At 37.5% G+C, this 15202-nt stretch overlaps 1 protein-coding gene across 2 annotated transcripts in view; it reads left to right on the top strand.

The window, feature by feature from the left end:
* RNF24 (ring finger protein 24) overlaps positions 1-15202 on the top strand; it is an 83532-nt gene that overhangs the window by 22337 nt on the left and 45993 nt on the right. The window contains exon 2 of one of the 2 annotated variants that reach the window (XM_025876336.2): positions 10798-10933. The exons of the other annotated variant lie outside the window; for it this stretch is intronic. The gene's annotated coding sequence lies outside the window, so the exon portion shown is untranslated. The remainder of the gene's footprint in view (positions 1-10797; positions 10934-15202) is intronic. 2 annotated transcript variants of the gene reach the window in all.

The raw sequence follows: 15202 nt of genomic DNA, 5'->3' as shown, positions 1-15202 counted from the left end.
CCAGGATCATGACCTGAGCCGAAGGCAGTCGCTTAACCAACTGAGCCACCCAGACGCACTATTTATACATTTTCTTATCCATTTATCAATCAGTGGACATTTGGACTGCTTCCATACTTTGGCTATTGTAAATAATGCTGCAATATACATAGGGGTGCATGTCTCCCTTTGAGTTAGTGTTTTTGTATTCTTTGGGTGAATACCTAGTAGTGTGATTGCTGGATTGTAGGGTAGTTCTATTTTTAACTTTCTGAGGAACCTCCATATGGCTTTCCAGAGTGGCTGCCCCAGTTTGCATTCCCACCAGCAGTGTAATGGGGTTCCTTTTCCTCCATATCCTCCCCAACCTGTTGTTTCCTGTGTTGTTGTTAGCCATTCTGACAGGTGTGGGGTATATCTCATTGTAGTTTTGATTTGTATTTCCCTAATGATAAGTGATGGTGAGCATCTTCTCATGTGTCTATTGGCCATTGGTATGTCTTCTTTAGAGAAATATCTGTTCATGTCTTCTGCCTATTTTTTAATTGGATTATTTGTTTTTTGGGTGTTGAGTTTTATAAGTTCTTTATATATTTTGGATTACAACCCTTTATTGGATATGTCATTTGCAAATACCTTCTCCCATTCCATAGGTTGCCTTTTAGTTTTGTTGATTGTTTCCTTCACTGTGCAGAAGCTTTTTATTTTGATGTAGTCCCAGTAGTTTATTTTTGCTTTTGTTTTCCTTGCCTCAGGAGACATATCTAGAAAAAAGTTGCTATGGCTGATGTCAGAGAAGTTACTGCCTGTGTTCACTTCTAGGATTTTTATGGTTTCATGCCTTACATTTAGGTCTTTAATCCATTTTGAATTTATTTTTGTGTATAGTATAAGAAATTGGTCCTGTTCTTTTTTTTTTTTTTTTTTTTTTTTTTTTACATGTTGCTGTCTAGTTTTCCCAACACCATTTGTTGAAGAGACTTTTTCCCACTGGATATTCTTTCCTGCTTTGCCAAAGATTAATTTTTTTAAAGTCAGTTATTGGTTTTAATAGTTTTTTGTAGAATCTTTTGGATTTTCTACATACACAATAACGTTGCCTGTAAATAATGACAAATTAATTTCTATTTTTAAATTTTCTTAATTTAAATTCAGTTAATATATAATGTATTGGTTTCAGAGGTAGAGGTCAGTGATTCATTAGTCTTATATAATACCTAGTGCTCATTACATCATGTGCCTTCCTTAATGTCTATCACCCAGTTACCCCATCCCCCCATTTCCCTCCCCTCTAGCAACCCTCAGTTTGCTATGATTAAGAGTCTCTTACAGTTTGTCTCCCTCTCTGGTTTCATCTTGTTTTATTTTTTTCCTCTCTTCCCCTATGATCCTCTGTTTTGTTTCTTAAATTCCACATATCAGTGAGATCATATGATAATTGTCTTTCTCTGATTGACTTATTTCACTTAGCATAATATCCTCTGGTTCCATCCATGTTGTTGTAAATGGCAAGATTTCAATTTTTTGATGGCTGCATAATATTCCATTTTATTATATATATAACAAATATTTATATTTATTATATATATATACCACCTCTTCTTTATCCATTCATCTGTTGATGGACATCTGGGCTCTTTCCATACTTTGGCTATTGTGGACATTGCTGCTATAAATATTGGGGTGCAGGTGCCCTTCGGATCACTACATTTGTATCTTTGGGGTAAATACCCAGTAGTGCAATTGCTGGGTTGTAGGGTAGCTCTATGTTCAACTTTTTGAGGAACCTCCATACTGTTTTCCAGAGTGGCTACACCAGCTTGCATTCCCACCAACAGTGTAAGAGGGTTCCCCTTTCTCCACATCCTCACCAACATCTGTCATTTCCTGACTTGTTAATTTTAGCCATTCTGACTGGTGTGAGGTGGTATCTCATTGTGGTTTTGATTTGTATTTCCCTGATGCCGAGCGATGTTGAGCCCTTTTTCATGCGTCTGTTGGCCATTTGGATGTCTTCTTTGCAGAAATGTCTGTTCATGTCTTCTGCCCATTTCTTGATTGGATTATTCTTTGGGTGTTGAGTTTGATAAGTTCTTTATAGATTTTGGATACTAGCCCTTTATGTGATATGTCATTTGCAAATATTTTCTCCCATTCTGTCGGTTGTCTTTTGGTTTCGTCGACTGTTTCCTTTGCTGTGCAAAAGCTTTTTATCTTGATGAAGCCCTACTAGTTCATTTTTGCCTTTGTTTTCCTTGCCTTTGGAGATGTGTCTAGCAAGAAGTTGCTGCAGTTGAGGTCAAAGAGGTTGCTGCCAGTGTTCTTCTCTAGGATTTTGATGGGTTCCTATCTCACATTAGGTCTTTCATCCATTTTGAGTCTATTTTTGTGTATGGTGTAAGGAAATGGTCCAGTTTCATTCTTCTGCATGTGGCTGTCCAATTTTCCCAACCCCATTTGTTGAAGAGATGTCTTTTTTTCCATTGGACATTCTTTCCTGCTTTGTTGAAGATGAGTTGACCATAGAGTTGAGGGTCCATTTCTGGGTTCTCTGTTCTGTTCCACTGATCTATGTGTCTTTTGTGCCAGTACTGTACTGTCTTGATGATGACAGCTTTGTAATAGAACTTGACGTCCAGAATTGTGATGCCACCAGCTTTGGTTTTCTTTTTCAACTTTCCTTTGGCTGTCCGGGGTCTCTTCTTGTTCCAACAAATTTTAGGATTATTTGTTCCTGCTCTGTGAAAAAAGTTGATGGTATTTTGATAGGGATTGCACTGAATGTGTAGATTGCTATAGGTGGCATAGACCTTTTAACACTGTTCTTCTAATCTCTGAGCATGGAACATTTTTCCATTCTTTGTGTCTTCCTCAATTTCTTTCATGAGTGTTCGATAGTTTTCTGAGTACAGATCCTTTGCCTCTTTGATTAGGTTTATTCTTAGGTATCTTACGGTTTTGGGGGCAATTGTAAATGGGGTTGACTCCTTAATTTCTCTTTCTTCTGTTTCATTGTTAATGTATAGAAATACAACTGATTTCTGTGCATTAATTTTTATATCCCACCACTTTGCTGAATTCCTGTATGAGTTCTAGCAATTTTGGGGTGGAGTCTTTTGGGTTTTCCACATAGAGTATCATGTCATCTGCAAAGAGTGAGAGTTTGACTTCTTTGCTGATTCAGATGCTTTTTATTTCTTTTTGTTGTCTGATTGCTGAGGCTAGGACTTCTAGTACTATGTTGAACAGCAGTGGTGATAGTGGATAATCCCTGCCGTGTTCCTGACCTTAGGGGAAATGCTCTCAATTTTTCCCCATTGAGAATGATATTCACTGTGGGCTTTTCTTATATGGCCTTCATGATATTGAGGTATGTTCCCTGTATCCCTACACTGTGAAGAGTTTTAATCAAGAAAGGGTGCTGTACTTTGCCAAATGCTTTTTCTGCATCTATTGAGAGGATCATAGGGTTCTCGTCCTTTCTTTTATTTATGTAGTGTATCACATTGATTGATTTGCAGATGTTGAACCACCCTTGCAGCCCAGGAATAAATCCCACTTGGTCATGGTGAATAATCGTTTTAATGTACTGTTGGATCCTACTGGCTCGTATTTTGGTGAGAACTTTTGCATCCATGTTCATCAGGGATATTGGCCTGTAATTCTCCTTTTTGGTGGGGTCTTTGCCTGGTTTGGGGATCAAGGTAATGCTGGCCTCATAGAAAGAACTTGGAAGTTTTCCTTCCATTTCTGTCTTTTGAAACAGCTTCAGAAGAATAGATATTAATTCTTATTTAAATATTTGGTAGAATTTCCCTGGGAAGCCATCCAGCCCTGGGCTCTTTGTTGGGAGATTTTTGATTACTGCTTCAATTTCCTTGCCGGTTATGGGTCTGTTCAGGTTTTCTATTTCTTCCTGTTTCAGTTTTGATAGTTTATGCATCTCTAGGAATGCATCCATTTCTTCCAGATTGCCTAATTTGTTGGCATATAGTTGCTCATAATATGTTCTTATAATTCTTTGTATTTCTTCAATGTTGGTTGTGATCTCTCCTCTTTCATTCATGATTTTATTTACTTGGGTCCTTTCTCTTTTTGATAAGTCTGGCCAGGGGTTTATCAGTCTTATTGTTTCAAAGAATCAGCTCTAGTTTTGTTGATCTGTTCTACTGTTCTTTTGGTTTCTGTTTCATTGATTTCTGCTCTAATCTTTATTATTTCTCTTATTCTGCTGGGTTTAGGCTTTATTTGCTATTCTTTCTTCAGCTCCTTTAGGAGTTAAGGTTAGGTTGTGTATTTGAGACCTTTCTTGTTTCTTGAGAAGGGCTTCTATTGCTTTATAATTCCCTCTTAGGACAACCTTTGTTGCATCCCAAAGGTTTTGAACAATTGTGTTTTCATTTTCATTTGTTTCCATGAATTTTTTAAATTCTTCTTTAATTTCCTGGCTGATGCATTCATTCTTTGATAGGATGGCCTTTAGCCTGCATGTATTTGAGTTCTTTCCTCTTGTGATTGAGTTCCAGTTTCAAAGCATTGTGGTCTGAAAATATGCAGGGAAAGATCCCAGTCTTTTGGTACTGGTTAAGACCTGATTTGTGACCCAGTATATGATCTATTCTGGAGAATGTTCCATGGGCACTTGAGAAGAATGTGTATTCTGTTGCTTTAGGATGGAATGTTCTGCTTATATCTGTGAAGTCCATCTGGTCCGGCGTGTCATACAAAGCCCTTGTTTCCTTCTTGATCTTCAGCTTAGATGATCTGTCCATTGCAATGAGTGGGGTGTTAAAGTCCCCTAATATTACTGTACTACTGTCGATGGGTTTCTTTAATTTTGTTATGAATCAGCTTATATAATTGGCTGCTCCCATGTTAGGGGCATAAATATTTACAATTGTTAGATCTTGTTGGATAGACCCGCTAATTATGGTAGTGTCCTTCTTCATCTCTTATTACAGTCTTTGGTTTAAAATCTAATTTGTCTGAAATAAAGATTGCCACCCCAGCTTTCTTTTGATGTCCATTAGCATGATAAATGGTTTTCCATCCCTTCACTTTAAATCTGGAGGTGTCTTTGAATCTAAAATGAGTCTCTTGCAGACAGCATATCAGTGGGTCTTTTTTTTTTATCCAGTCTGATACCCTGTGTCTTTTGATCGGGGCATTTAGCCCATTTACATTTACATTTACATTTACATTTAGGGTAACTATTGAAAGATATGAATTTAGTGTCATTGTATTACCTGTAAAGTCACTGTTTCTGTATATTGTCTCTGTTCCTTTCTGGTCTGTGTTACTTTTGGGCTCTCTCTTTGCTTAAATGATCCCTTTTAATATTTCTTGTAGAGCTGGTTTGGTGATCACAAATTCTTTTAGTTTTTGTTTGTCAAGGCAGCTTTTTTCACTCCTATTTTGAATGACAGCCTTGATGGATAAAGTATTCTTGGCTGCTTATTTTTCCCATTTAGCACATTGAATATATTATGCCAGTCCTTTCTGGCCTGCCAGGTCTCTGTGGGTAGGTCTGCTGCCAGTCTAATGTTTCTACCCTTGTAGGTTATGGACCTCTGGTCCTGAGCTACTTTCAGGATTTTCTCTTTGTCTCTGAGATTTGCAGGTTTCACTGTTATATTTTGGGGTGTTGGCCTATTTTTTATTGATTTTGAGGGGAGTTCCCTGTGCCTCCTGGACTTGGATGCCTGTTTCCTTCCCCAGTTAGAGAAGTTCTCTGCTATAATTTGCTCCAGTATACCTAATGCCCTTCTCTCTCTTTCCTCTTCTTCTGGGATCCCAGTTCTAATATTCTTTCGCTTTACGATATCACTTATCTCTTGAATTCTCCCCTCAAGATCCAGTAGTTGTTTCTCTCTCTTTTCCTCAGCTTCTTTATTCCCCATCATTTTGTCTTCTATATCACTAATTCTTCTGCCTCATTTATCCTAGCAGTTAGGGCCTCCATTTTTTTTTATTTCATCTCATTAATAGCCTTTTTGGTTTTGACTTGGTTAGATTTTAGTTCCTTTATTTCTCCAGAAAGGGATTCTTTAGTGTCTTCTATGCTTTTTTCAAGCCCAGCTAGTATTTTTATAATCTTTATTCTGAACTCTAGTTCTGACATCTTATTTATGTCCATACTGATTAGGTCCCTGGCAGTCAGTACTGCCTCTTGTTCTCTTTTTTGAGGTGAGTTTTTCCATTTTGTCATTCTGTCCAGAGAAGAATAGATGAATGAGAGAACAAAATACTAAGATGGCAACAATGACTCCAGAGAAATATACACTAAACTAAAGTCAGAAGAGACCTGAAACCAAATAAATAAATAAATAAATTTTAAATTAAAAAAAAAACAAAAAGAAAAGAGAATATAATTAGACAGGTGAACAAATAGAGCCATACGCTGGATCATGTGTGTGTGTTGGTCTGTTTGTTTGAAAAAACTAGATCCCAAAATTGTAAAGAAAGAAAAACTTACATATGTACAAAAATAAAATAAATACAGTGAAAGGATAGAATGTAACTGTAAAAATGAAAATTAAAACACAAGAAAAAACAAAAGAGAAAAGAAAACAAAAAAGAAAGGGATATAAACAGACAGGTGAACAGAACAGAGCAATACACTATATCCGAAGTACATTTTGGTCGTTTTGTTAGAAGAAATTACATCTCAAAATTATAAAGAAGGAAAAAGTTATGTGTATACAAAAATAAAACTAAATGCATTGAAAGAATAGAATGTAACTGTGAAGATGAAAATTAAAAAAGACTTTAACAAAACAAAAAAAGGAAGAAGAAAAAGAATATGATTAAACAGGTGACTAGAACAGAGCCATACACTAGATTTCAGGTGTATTTTGGTCTGTTAGAAGAAATTGCATCCCAAAATTGTAAAGAAAGAAAAACTTACATATATACAAAATTAAATACAATGAAGGGATAGAATGTAACTGTAAAAATGAAAATTAGAAAAGATTTAAAAGAAGAGTTGACAAAATAAGAAATTGGTTGAAAAAGGAAAGAGGGGGGCGCCTGGGTGGCTCAGATGGTTAAGTGTCTGCCTTTGGCTCGGGTCATGATCCCAGGGTCCTGGGATTGAGCCCCACATTGGGCTCCCTGCTGAGCAGGGAGGCTGCTTCTCCCTCTCCCTCTGCCTGCTGCTTCCCCTGTGCTCTCGCTCTCTCTCTCTCTCTCTGTCAAAAATAAATAAAATCTTTTAAAAAAAAAAAGAAAAGAAAGAGGAAAGAGAAAAAATTTTAAAAATTAAAATTGAAAGACTAAAGAATCATGGGAAAAAAGCCATGAATTCTATGTGCTGTATTCCCCTAGTGCTGGAATTTTGCAGTTCTTATTGATCAGTAAACTTGGTCTTGGCTGGATGTTTTTGCTGATTTTTTTTTTTTTTTCTTCTTTAGATTAAATTTATTTGTGGGTTTTTATTATTAACATATAATATATTAGTTGTTTCAGGGGTATAGGTCTGTGATTCATCAGTCTTACACAATACACAGCGCTCACCACAACACATACCCTCCCCAGTGTCCATCACCCAGCCTGATCTTCTGGGGGAGGGGCCTGTTGCATTGATTCTCAAGTGTCTTTGGCCCAGGCAGAATTGCACCGCCCTTGCCAGGGAGCCAGGCTAAGTAATCTGCTCTGGTTTGCTCTATCTGGCTTTTGTTCCCTGAAGGCTTTCCACACAGTTTTAGAGGATGAGAATGAAAATGGCCTCCCAATGTCTGGCCCTAGAGCCAAAAGCTTGGGACCCCACTCCTCAGTGCACCCTCAGAGAAAAACAGTCAATCACTCCTATCTCCCTGGTTTCCAACTGCACTCTCTGCTCACCCAGCCCATGACTAAGCGTTTCTGTCTCAGGCCCATGACCCCATTTGAGTCTCCAGACCCTGCAGACTCCTGCGGCTCGCTCCTGTGCTGCTCCTCCCAGGGGCGGAAAGGGGTCTTGCTGGTTCTGCCGCTTGCTGGGCCACTGCTCGGGGAGTGGTCACCCGACTATGCTAGGTTCAGGATTTATGGCATCCCTGAGCTGAGAGCCCACTCCTGGACTCTGATTGCAGCTGGCTTCCGCTTAGCCACCTCAGCGCCTTTCAGTCCTGATGTCCCTCACCAGAGCAGACTTCTAAAAGTTCTGATTTTGCCCTCTGCTGCTGTATTACTTTCTAGTAGCCAGCTTTAGGAGGCTCCGTCCCCATGGAGTCTATCTTCCCATATATCACCTTGGATTCACTTCTCCATACCTCCTACCTTGCAGAAAGTGGTCACTTTTCTATTTGTAGAGTTGCAGCTATTCTTTTCTTAGATCTTCATTTGAGTTCGCAGGTGTTCAGAATGATTTGGTAGCTATCTAGCTAAATTCCTGGGTCTAGACAAAACTAAGGTCTCCTACTCCTCTGCCAGCTTGGACCCTTCCCCACCAAAGATTAATTGACCATATAATTGTGGCTTTATTTCTGGGTTTTTCATTCTGTTACATTGATCTATATGTCTATTTCTGTGCCAGTTTTGATTACTATAGCTTTGTAATATACTATTTTTATTACTGTAGTTTTGTACTATAACTTGAAGTCTGGAATTGTGATGTCTCTAGCTTTGCTATTCTTTTTCAGGGTTGCTTTGGCTATTCAGGGTCTTTCATGGTGCCATACAAATTTTAGGATTGTTTGTTCTAGTTCTATGAAAAATGCTGTTGGTATATTGATAGGGATTGCAATAAATGTGTAGATTGCTTTGGGTAGTATAGACATTTTAACAATATTTTTTCTCCCAATCCATGAGCATGGAATGTCTTTCCACTTCTTTATGTCATCTTCAATTATTTTCATCAGTGTTTTATAGTTTTCAGAGTACAAGTCTTTCACCTCTTCATTTAGGTTTATTTGTAGGTATCTTATTTACACCATTTTTTTTAACAACTGCAAAATTAGCCTATGGTGATAAACTATAACCAATTACATATTTAGGTTGCTTCCTGCCTTTTGCTATTACAAGCAGGGCTGCAAAGAAGAGCCTGGTACATATATATGTGTTTGAATATATGTAAGCACATTTGGAAAGTTAAATTACTAGGGTGCCTGGGTGGCTCAGTCACTAAGTGTCTGACCAGCTCGGGTCATGATCTTGGGGTCCTGGGAGGGAGCCCTGTGTTGGGCTCCCCACTAAGCAGAGAGTCTGCTAGTCCCTCTCCCTCTGCCCCTCCCCCCACACATGTGTGTGGGCATGTGTGCTCTCTCTCTTTCTCAAATAAATAAAATCTTTATTAAAAAAAAGGAAGTTAAATTACTGAATGTGGAATTGCTGGGTCAATGGGTAAATCCATGTATAATTTTACTAAGTTGTTTTCATGGAGGCTGACAGTTTTACTAATTGACAATTTCTTTTTTTTTTAAGACTTTATTTATTTATTTGACAGAGAGAGACACACAGCGAGAGAGGGAACACAAGCAGGGGGAGTGGGAGAGGGAGAAGCAGGCTTCCCACTGAGCAGGGAGCCCGATGCGGGGCTCGATCCCAAGACCCTGGGATCATGACCTGAGCCGAAGGCAGACGCTTAATGACTGAGCCAAAGTGTGAGAGTGCTTGCTAATGGGTAATATCAACTACTGGATAATATCAACTTTATGATATATAGATTCCTATATGAATTTGGACTGCTCTTCAGCTTTCTTGTATCTACTAGGGTAGGCTAGGTTATACCATAGTAACAAATAACCTCAAAATCTTAGTGGTTTAGAACAAGAAATTTTCCTTTTGTTACATGGCCATCAAGGGTTGCTGAAGGCTCTCTGCCATGACTTTCACTCAAAAACTTAGGCTAACAGGGTTGCTGTCATCTTGAACATTTCTAGTTGTCCTGGCTAAAGGAAAGAGGGCCCTGGAGAGACTCACACCATCAGTACAGTCATACATGTGCCCAAAAGATAGAAAGCTGAAGATATTTGGCAAACAGCAGCTCTGACTAAATACCATATCTCTGTTCTGTCCTGTTAATCTGTCACTTCATGTGGTAGAAACACAAGTTTTTCTTTTTTGGAGTATGTCTGGCTGTTCTCTCATTTTCAGTTTTCCTACTAAACTAGAATTAGCTTCTCTAACCACCCTCTGCCCTCCAGAAAAAGCCAAATTCTGTCAATATTTTTTATTTTGTCTGCATTAAATTGATAGATTTAAAGAAAATTGGGCGCCTGAGTGGCTCAGTTGGTTAAACGACTGCCTTTGGCTCAGGTCATGATCCCAGAGTCCTGGGATCGAGTCCCACATCGGGCTCCCCCTTCTCTGTGGGGAGCCTGCTTCTCCCTCCGCCTCTGCCTGCCACTCCCCCTGCTTGTGCTCTCTCTCTCTCTCTCTGTTAAATAAATAAATAAAATCTTTAAAAAAATAAAATAAGATAAAGAAAATTGACATCTTACTATATTGAGTTTCCACAACCAAGAAGCAGATATATATTTTCAATTATTTACACCTTCTTTTGTATCTCTCATATTAATAGAAATAATTATTAGTAAGTATTCTTTTTTATTTTATTATCACCTGCAAATAATAATTTTAATTCCTTCTTTATAAGTAGGCTGGTTTTCTTGAAGGAAAAGAAAAGATATAACCATTTCTCAAATAATATATCCATTACAAAATCAAAAATTTTTTCAAAAAAGTTCATACAGAAGATTTTTCTTTTCAAGATCCATCTTTGTATTAACTCTAGTAAATAAGTAGATTACCATTACCATTACCCCAACAATAATATATTTTCTCTGGCAACTGGAAACACCAAATTTTTAAGAATTATATTTGTTTTGTGTTTTGCAGATGTCTATTATGCCCACCTATACAGGAACCCAGGAGATGATGAGCCATTAATGTAGAATAAGATCTGACTCTAAAGAAAGAGGCTCACTGGCCCTTTCATCATACTTGAGAGATGTTGAAAATTAAATATCCCCAGGTAATTAGAGTGTGGTTTTGAGTGACATAGGCATTGCTTTCCTATTGCATTTTGAATTATTTTGTTGTGAGAAAAAACATGTTGTTTTCTTGGGGAAGAAAAAATCCGCTTATTTCTAAAAGTAAGCAGGTATTGTATTACACCTAGGGTTTGTTTTATGTTGGGAATGAGAACTTCTCATTGCATCTAATTTCTTTTCACTGCCTTTGTAATTAGGATGTGAAGTTCAACCTGAGAGTATTTTCCTTCCTTATAACTTGTTTCTCATTTTATACTCCTTCTATCTCAGCATTACTCTGCTCTTTTTCCTACAATCCATACTCTTAAGAGTTCCATCCTTAATCACAAGACTGTGAATTAAATAGAAGTTGGTCATTAAGTGCTGATAAGCAGATTATTTGTGAAATTATAATGCATGTATGGTTGTGCTTGCGATAGAGGTCAGAGAGGAATACATCAAATTTGAATACCTCACCGTCATCAAAGTCTCATAAAAATCTTACGGATTTTTTAAATGGAATGGGGTGCCTGGGTGTCTCAGTTGGTTAAGTGTCTGCCTTTGGCTCAGGTCATGATCTTGGAGTCGTGGGATCGAGTCCTGTGGTGGGCTCCCTACTCAGCGGGGAGTCTGCTTCTCCCTCTCTCTCTCTCTCCCACTGCCCCTGCCCCACTTGCGCACAGGTGCTCTCACTCTCTCTCAAATAAATAAAAATCATTTTTTAAAAATCTGATGGAATGATTTAAACTGAAAATAGAGACTTTATCATTACACAAAAATGGAGAAAATGTCTTCATGGAGCCAACACAGAATAAGTACTGGGAATATGGCAGAGTAAAAAGAGACCCACCAAAATAACAAACATCTGAAATATAAAATGTTTAAGAAGACAGATTTCAGTTGTGGTAAGCAAAGATAGCACCACAGCCTTGATTTTAGAACTTGGGCAATACCTACAAAGAGAAAAACTGTGTACAAACCCAGAGGAAACAATGGTAATAGAAAAATAGGAAAAAAAAAAAACACTAAAATGCAGAAGGAATGGAATTGTCAATCATAGGGCTGAAAAGGATAAAAGACACAGATTTATTAAAAAGAACTAGTTAGAATTAAAAAAAAAAAAACGCCTGGAAGCACAGTGATAAAAGTATAAAGCAATTTACAAATATTCCTTAAGGGAAAAAATGTCACTAGAATAGTGGTGTGGTCAATAAAATTGAGGCTAAATGGAAAGATCCAGATTAAAATACAGATGGAATAGACAAATAGGTTGTAATAAATCCTATATACCTAGTTTTTTGTTCCTGCAACTCTCTGAATAATAGCAGGAGAGGGGGGTATTGCAAATAGGAAGAAACTGCAGTAAAGGAAAAATTGAAGTTATTATGGAGAAAAACAGAGCTTTGTCTACAGATTGAGAGTTTGGCATGTACTTATTATTTGACACTTAAGAACAGTGTACTCACATACCTACTTACCAGTTACTTAACACTGAAAAGAACTGTCCTCTGGAGAATAAAAGATAAGAATGACCTTAGACTTTGTACTCAAATAACATAAGATGCATTTAGAGAAATATTTACAGAATATCAGCCAATTATCTTGCCTAGTTTCTGCCTTTTGAAGATAAAGGATTTTTGAGCCCTGATATCTTAGAATTTCTAATAGCCAAGTACCAGAGAAGATTATAAAAGACTGGGAATGCAGAGGAAACTTCTGAAAGTGGTGGAGACTGAGCACTTTGAAGGAAGTGAGGTGGTGGTACCATCCAGGAGGGGCAGCTTAGGTACTCAGGCACAAAGCATCTCAGTGCAGGATCTCCACCTGAGGTTTTGCATTCTGGGGTCTGGGCCTCTATACATATGGAAATGTAACCTTACCTGTACTCAAGGATAAGCAGAGCCTAGGAAAATCTTGCTGACCAAAGTGCAGAAGACTGCTAATTTACAGATTTATCATGAGAAATAGAATTTTCAGGTGAACTTGAATGTTAGGAATGAGTAAAATTTTTGTAGTCTTTAAGTCACATGGGGAAAACAATTAAAACAACTGTATAACTTTGCTGAATTAGAATAGATTTAGAATAAAAGAATGTAACTGGTTTTAAGAAGTGTTTTTCTGCTAAACTTGAAGTATTCTTCCCTGGTATCGAGATACTTTCTGGAGGACCTAAATGATGGACATTCACTGATGAGCTCTGGATATGGCAGGAAATGTATGCTTAATTTTACACATATAATCTGTGCTTCTATACAGATGGACTTCCACTGACACTTTCTCCCTTTAAATCCTTTACTACCATTGGCTTTACCAGCTTTTATGTATAGACAGATGTTGGTCAAATACATCACTGATTTTTTTACTTTAAAAAAAATCAAAAGATGCAAAAGGATTCTATATGTAATGAAAAGACTGGCTTCCCCAGATTCTTCATCCTCTCACCAAAAACAGCTCATATTATCAATTTCTTAGACATCCTTCCAAAGATAGGCATATTCAAGCAAATTCCTATATTCTTTAGTAGTGAAATACACCAAATCCAACTTCTAATGGATGTGTTGTGGTTTTGTTGGCCTCTGACATGGTAGAGCTATGGACTGAGCTGCAGAGGCTCCACATCTGCCCCTGACGATTAATAAAGACATGGAACCTGCCATCTAATTTTCTCAGGCTCAGGTTATTGCAGTAGGGCCAGGTCCTGGTTGCCTAGTGTGGCTCATCAGCTGAATTCAGTCACAGGTCTGAGAGAATAATCTCTTCTGCAATTGTTTCCTATGCTCTAGCTAAGTAAGACAGGGATGTTTCTTGGTTTTCTTGTATTGATAATTCGTTCCTGAGACCACCTTTCGTTATGTTAGAAAACAAAAAGATTGCATCTTCTAAAGCACAGACTGGTCACTGTCCCATTTGGGCAGGGTCTTGAGAGCCAACTTGTGAGTTTGCTATTTTGTTGTCAGAAAGATGAGCTAGAGATCGGCTAGTCAAAAACAAAGTTATGTTTGGTGATACTTATTTTTAATAATTATTTTAGGTAATATATAAGTAAAAAACCCATTTGAAAGTCACTATGTTCATTTGCCTTAGTGTATGTTTTGCAACTAGTTGTTCTTGGAGTGCTCACTGCTCAGAGCAGTGAGTGCTTCATTAAGATTTATTTTTATGCAGGCAGTTGGTCACACCTACCCTAAAAAAATGTTTCCATGTTAGGCTCCAAAATAAATATACAAAAAGCAGTAGCTTTTCTCTCTGCCAGGAATAACTAGCTTAGAAAATATAATGGAAGGAGAGATCCCATTCATAATAACAGCAAAAATACATATAATAACTGGGAATAAACTAAAGGAAAGTATAAAGCTTGTATGAATAAAGCTATACAAATCTGAGAGGCATAAAATAAAACTAGAATAAATGAAAAGCTCCCTAAAGTAAGCTATAAATATAATTTCAGTCAACTTCCCAACAGGATATATATTTTTTTATATAAATTCAGTTTAGTTAACATATAGTATATTATTAGTTTCGGAGGTAGAATTTAGTGATTCATCAGTTGCATATAATACCCAGTGCTGATTTGCCCTCCCTAATGCCCATCACCCAGTTCCATATTCCCCTACCCCTCTCCCCTCCAGCAACTCTTGTTTTGTTTCATATAGTTAAGAGTCTCTTATGGTTCATCTCCCAACAGGATATTTTTTAAATTGCTTATCTGAAAAAAGATGGCATAAAAAATAGCCTTGAAAATATTTTTAAAAAGTAATAATGGAAATATTGCCCTGTCATGTATGAATTGTTGGTATGCTAAAGCTATATTAAAACAAAACATTAAGAGCTGATGCAGGCCATCATCATAGACAGAAAAAACACATTGAAATGTGTTTTTGAGAGTTTTCTTTTGAACATGTACCTATATCATTATTCATTTATTTATACCATTATTTAATCCTTTATTTAATAAATATATCCTGGGCACATCCTAGATGCTGGGGATACCATAATGTTCAAAACACCAGATTCTGTTACCTGGGAGTTTCCAGTATAGTTGTGATGAAAAACATTAATAAGGGGTGCCTGGGTGGCTCAGTCGTTAAGCATCTGCCTTTGGTTCAGGTCATGATTCCAGGGTCCTGGCATCAAGCCCCGCATCGGGCTCCCTGCTCCGCGGGGAGCCTGCTTCTCCCTCTCCCACCACCCGTGCTTGTGTTCCCTCTCTTGCTGTGTCTCTCTCTGTCAAAATTAATAAATAAAAAAAATCTTAAAAAAAAAGCATTAAT

The sequence above is a fragment of the Callorhinus ursinus genome, unplaced genomic scaffold (assembly GCF_003265705.2).
Source record: "Callorhinus ursinus isolate GAN/ISIS: 27379988/994484 unplaced genomic scaffold, GSC_fseal_2.0 scaffold29, whole genome shotgun sequence".
NCBI lineage: Eukaryota > Metazoa > Chordata > Mammalia > Carnivora > Otariidae > Callorhinus > Callorhinus ursinus.
The sequence above is the reverse complement of the archived record's forward strand: the minus strand, read 5'-3'. Positions and strand labels throughout refer to the sequence as shown.